Source organism: Pseudorca crassidens, chromosome 17 (assembly GCF_039906515.1).
Source record: "Pseudorca crassidens isolate mPseCra1 chromosome 17, mPseCra1.hap1, whole genome shotgun sequence".
Taxonomy (NCBI): Eukaryota; Metazoa; Chordata; class Mammalia; order Artiodactyla; family Delphinidae; genus Pseudorca; species Pseudorca crassidens.
In genome coordinates this window covers 82,470,117-82,476,116 of record NC_090312.1, presented here as the reverse complement: position 1 = coordinate 82,476,116, position 6,000 = coordinate 82,470,117, and positions in this window count along the sequence as shown.

Genomic DNA, 6,000 nt, shown 5'->3' with positions numbered 1-6,000 from the left:
TTCTACATATGCCTGGGACGGAAAACTCAGCTGACAAGCTCGTGGGAACGCTGCGCTCTTGCAAGTGCCAGGTCAAGACGTTAAGAGGGCTTTGCTCTCAGTCTTTTTCCCTCCAATTAACGTGCTGTTCAAGGAAAAAATCCCAAAGACCGTAGACAGCTTCTCCTTCTTTCCTTTCAAATCGACTGCATGATTGCTTGCAAATAACATTTGTTTTGCAAACTGGCTGCAGAATCTTTACGTGCAAATCATTATAAGCCAAACCTGGATCTCTCGGGGTTGATTTTCGACTCTTATTTTTACATCTTGTTCTGAAATTTGATGAACTGGAAGTAGCACAAGAAAACTGTTTAAAAAGCTCTTGCCGGGGGGAGGTTTCATGACTTATGGTTACAGAAGGGATCTCTCTGGAGCCCAGAGGTGGTTTTGTCAAAGATAAACAAAGCGGACGTTTGTGAAGGTGGTGAGAATACTTTATTGTCACTACCGGCAGCTGGGAGAGTGGAGCCCCATTCCGATTTGTGCTGAGTGACGGGATGTTATAACGGGAGGGTGAGGGAGTGAGCGGGGCAAGCAGGGTCTCAGTAGAGTCAGGGAAGGGAAAAACCACAGAGCCTTGGTCAGTGTAAATGCATCCAGGCAGCTGTGTCTGCTGGCTGACAGCTAAGAAAGTTAGGATTTTATTCTCCCACAGAGACTGGAAGACGGAGGCCCTATGCTTCCTGATTCTTTCAAAGAGTGGCTTTCAGGTCTTTGAGAAAGGCACTCCTGAGTTGTAGGAGATACACGCCCATCTCAAGGGCAGAGAGGAAGGATTCATAATGGTAAACCCTTTTCAGGAAAAGCTCTAAGAAACGGAGGTCAAGGGCCCATCCCTTGGTGTTAACTAGAACAAGCAATAGACAGCCCTGAGCAACTCCAGACAGGAACTCAGAATGGGCTGGGTCTCCCCAGAAGCACTACCTTAAGCTGCTGGAGGCCAGTTTAAAGTCTGGTCCAGTCTGCAGCCTGGGGTCTGAAGGAGCCGTCACTGCCAAGAAGTTCTGTGGTTCTGGGTTCATGCGAGAGACCCAGTGCTTCGGTTTAGACTCGTTTTTCAAAAAGCTTTCTACAGTATTGTAAATCTAAGCTCCCTATTTTTGAATGGCGCGAATGCCCTTGAGTTACCTTGATACTGTCAACAACATCAAAGCAAGCACAATTTGCATCTGTTCCTTTGAATACTTCACGTATTACTTCTGAGAAAAGTATTTGATTAGAACCCGTGAACTCGGAAGAGCAGAAGGAAAGAGTATGTTCTGTCCAAGTTTGCACCCACTTCAGTTACATCTGCTTTCTATGAATAGTCATCAAAGGGTTGACTTAATACGTAAGAGTTCATCTTTTTTCATAATTTCAATTCCTTAAAATTTACAGCTCATACACCACTGTTTCATGATACTCGTTTAAACCACCCTTTAAAATTATTCTTCTGTCTTAGGATTTATGTTAACCCAGAATAGATTTTTAAACACTCCTTGATTAGTTCTGTAGAAAATCTGTCGCCTCTGAAGTCAACTCAGCCTTAACCCAATACCTCAAAGTTATTTATTATTCAATTAAAGCGTTCTGAAATAAATGTAAATGGCTGCAGAATTTTAAAATATGTTGATAATGGCTCCCCATGAGACAAGCTGTCAAAGAAATGACTAGCACCTAAAATAAACGTTTCCCCACGAGGGCTTCAAACCGCTAGGCTGAGGCAGTGCATCTCAGACTCTCACTATTCTGAAGTGCAACATTTTGGAGAAGCAAGCTTCCTTTTCAGACAGGAAGAAGCTCCTCAAAGTTTTCAGAAGAGCCGTGTTTTAGGGCGCTGTTAACAACCTTTAAAAGCCCATTTGCAATCACAGGAGGCAACAAATGACATTTAGCTTGTAAACTAGCAAGACGCTTTTGCTTCTCTGCGTGTGTGAATGTGACTGTGTGTGTACATGTGTGTGTTGTGGATGAGAGAGACAGAGGCAGAGAGAAGGAGGCAGGGAAAGGAGGAGGGGAAGGCAGCCACTCTGAAATGGACCCAGAGCAGCTGCTCTGTTACGTAGAATTAGTTTGCTAGGGCAGCCGTAACAAAGTACCATGGATTGAGTGGCTTAAACAACAGAAATTTATTTTCTCACAATTTTGCAGGCTAGGAGTCCGAGATCAGGTGTCACCAGAGTTGGCTGTCTCCTTGGCTTGCAGATGGCCACCTTCTCCCTGTGTCCTCACTTTCCTCTGTGTGTGTCTGTGTCCTAATCTCTTTTTATAAGGATACCAGTTCCATTGGATTAAGACCCACCCTAATGACTTCATTTTAACTCGAGGACCTCTTTAAAGGCCTTATCTCCAAATACAGTCATATCCTGAAGTTCTGGGGGTTAGGACCTCACCATATGAACTTTTGGGGGGGGACACAGTTTAGCTCATAATATGTGCGTTAATATTTTACTCTCAAATTTCAAATTAACATTTATCACAAATTCAGTATAGGCGATACACAGGAGTGAAGGAGAAAAGCTTTATTAAAAAAAAGTAGCTCTCAGGAGATGAGTTTTTTTAAGAAAGCACTCAGAAGGGCCAAGCAGGACAGCCACCATTTCTCCCAGTCAAGGCCATAACACCATCACCTGCTGTGCCATTTTCAGCTAAGCTTTGGAGTGACAAACATACCTGTTATCATGAGGACTCTAATGCCTCAAGGAGAAACCCTTTCATGACGACCCTTCCTTCTCCCCGCTGCCCTTCAACACCCCCCTACCCCCAACCAACTGGGTCACAGTAAATCCGACAGGCATGAAGTTAGAGGCAAGGATTAGGCTAACTCACAGAATAAAATATTTGTGACTTTTGTTCACACCTTCTTGTTTACAGTGGAAACAATACGTGGATACACAGCTAGTTAACATCAGAGCCGAGTTCCTAATTTAAGATCATTGCATACTGTTCAGGATTCTGTAGCTTATAAGTAGAAAGTGGAAACATTTACACATCTGTTCCACATACTTAGTTGATCTTACCATATACAAAGCACTGTGCTAGCCTCTGAGAAAATACAAATTACCTGTAAGATTCTGCAGCTGGATTCAGAGCGCCTGTAGCTGTTGGGAGGTGGCTGATGGGAAGGAGATTGGGACATGTTCCCAAATGTTTCTAAAAGAGGACAGTTTACGATCAGCATCGTATGAATGGATAAAGGAGATGTGGCACATATATACAATGGAATATTACTCGGCCATGAAAAGAAACGAAATTGAGTTATTTTAGTGAGGTGGATGGACCTGGAGTCTGTCATACAGAGTGAAGTAAGTCAGAAAGAGAAAGACAAATGACCTTGAGAGGGTCATCTTATCACAGTTTGTTCATGTAAGCAGAACTCAAAAATGAAAACAGGCTACGGAAAAAAAATATTTTAGTTTACAAAAAAAAAAAAGTCAGCACTAAAAAAACAAATCAAGTCAGTATCTATTGGTGCATTATTCCTCAAATTATCTCAGCATACAAACACTCTTAATTTTCAGTCAGATGGAAACACGCTCCAGCAGCCATGTGTCACAGTCTTGTGTGCAGTTACCGGAAGAACGGCAGAGCCCTCTCCTCTGTATACTGATGGAAAACACATCGTTCTATGAATTTTCCCCTCACTGCCCCTGTATCATAATCTCTTCTCCATGGCAATGTAATGCCTGGCTCCATCCTCCTTGAAATGATGTCTAATTTAGACCTGATAATTGCAGGATAAACATAAGTATAAATACCCACCATATGACCAAGTGTCATCTTTATGGAAGATATAAAAAGTTGTAAGACACGGAAGGTATGGCAGGTGCAAGAAAGCACAAATTTAGTCGGCAGTGATAAGCAACTGTACACCATGTTCTGTATTGGCAGTGCCATTTTTAGTGTTATTCCAACATCTGAAAATATTAATTTTTTTCCTAACAAATGTCACCTTGTATTATTTATAAAATAATGTCAGTGTTAGAACTCTTCAAAAGTATTGTTCTGTGGCTTATGTGCTAAATTTTACTTACTAATTTTAAGAACACTCTATTCTTTTTTATTAATCCAAAATGTGTAAATTTGAATACTAATTGCTATTAACACTCAGGAATATAAATATTTTTAGTGTGGGTTTTCTTCTTGGTTAACCATAAATCCAGAGCCCAGTTCCCAGAACAGAAGGAGAGAAGTGAGGTAGTTTGTCGGAGTGCCATGTCCCTGGGTCCTGTGCTATATACTGGACTATACTGCTGCTCTCCACCTGCAGATACCTTTTACAGGTACATTCCTTTCAAAGCTGCTGTCTCCATTTTTCTCTTCCCGCCAGTTTCTTCCCCTTTCTTCCTGTAGAGCCCTTGAGGAAAGGGCGAAAGTTTGACCAGATGGATACACTGGTGGATAGCTGTTGTATTTCTCTTCCCAGGGTCCATTTCCTGTCTCTGGTAATAGATTCTTCCTTCTAATGGAAGTCCACTCTATGAGGTTCAAGGCAAACTACCCTTCCCCAGCCCCTCCCTGCTAGTACACACATGGGGCTGGATGGGGGGCACATAAACCAGGTCCGGCCAGTTGGAGTATTGCATCCCTCGGTAACAGTGATTGACGCAGGGATGGGGCAGTTGGAATCCCTTCCTTGGATGTGTGGGTGCTGGAAAAGAGAGGGTCCCTCTGTTTCTTGGGTATCATGAGCGATAAGGACCATATGAGCCTGGAGCTGCCAGTACCACAGAGAGAGATTTCCCGAAAATGAAGGCAACACAGAAGAACAAAGATATGAGGAGCAAAACAAAGCCCTGACATCATCATTTGAGCGTTGAATCCATTCATGTCTAGCATCTGAGACACTCAGCATCCCTGAGCTACAAACAAAGCCCCTGTGCCTTATGCACCAGCTGCGGTGGTCCCTTCAGGTTAGAAAGTAACCAGGTCAGTCCTTTCCTGTTCCCAGTACAAACACACCCTCACTTACAGGAGGGATCACCCAATGACGATAAGGCAGTTCGTTTCTCAGGAATGAATACCTTCTAAGTTTGGAGAAGGAAACAAAGCCCTTGGACTGGGCCTCTCATGATGCTGGAAGACAAAGCCCTGTTTTCATCATGCTGGAATACTCAGACCCCTCCCCAGGACACAGCTGTGTCCTCGTTTTATTTTGCAACGACTGATGGGAAGGAAGTGACAGTAGATGTGAGTTGTGTCCTCACTACCTGCTAGATACCACGTGTCCAGATTTGTCACGTGGTGATGTGATGCAGCCCACGGGGATCTCAGAGTTGTACGACTTTAGAATTGGAAGAAACCATAGAAATAATGGAATACAATGCGTTTGCAGTGAAGCTAATGGAGAATAATAATTATTATATTAACTAACACTTGCTGAGTATTGACTGTAGTATTGTATGAGCCCAATAATTCCAGGTGGTAGATATTCTTTCTGTCAATGTCTTATAGAGGATGCTGCAGTGCAGAAAAGATAACATCTTGCACAAGACCACACAAATCTCACCTGGAGCTGGGATTTAAAGCGAGGTAATCCAATTCCCAAGTCTGTACTAGTTTTTATCCTCCCACTTGCATCTGTTGCAACTTACCAACCTCTCGTGAACTCTGACCCTAAAAGAGCCCATCGCTTTGCATGTAATAATCACATTTTTTCGCACCTCTGACACTTACTAACATGTGACATGGGCAAATTTTCGTGACATCTCTGTTTCACACAAGTAACTCATAGGTTTGTTGAGAGTATTAACTCAGGATCTGTAAAGCACTTAGTATAGCAAAAAATGTAAGGTTTTATAATGATTAATACTATATATTGCCATAGAAGCATTGTTCTTTTTAAATCAAAAATTAACCCATCTTTTCCTTTAGTAACTCTCAGCCTTTTGTTGTTTTTTTTTTGACACGAAGCTTGTAGGATCTTAGCTCCCTGACCAGAGATGAAACTCCGGCAGTGAGAGCGCCACTGACAGCTGGACC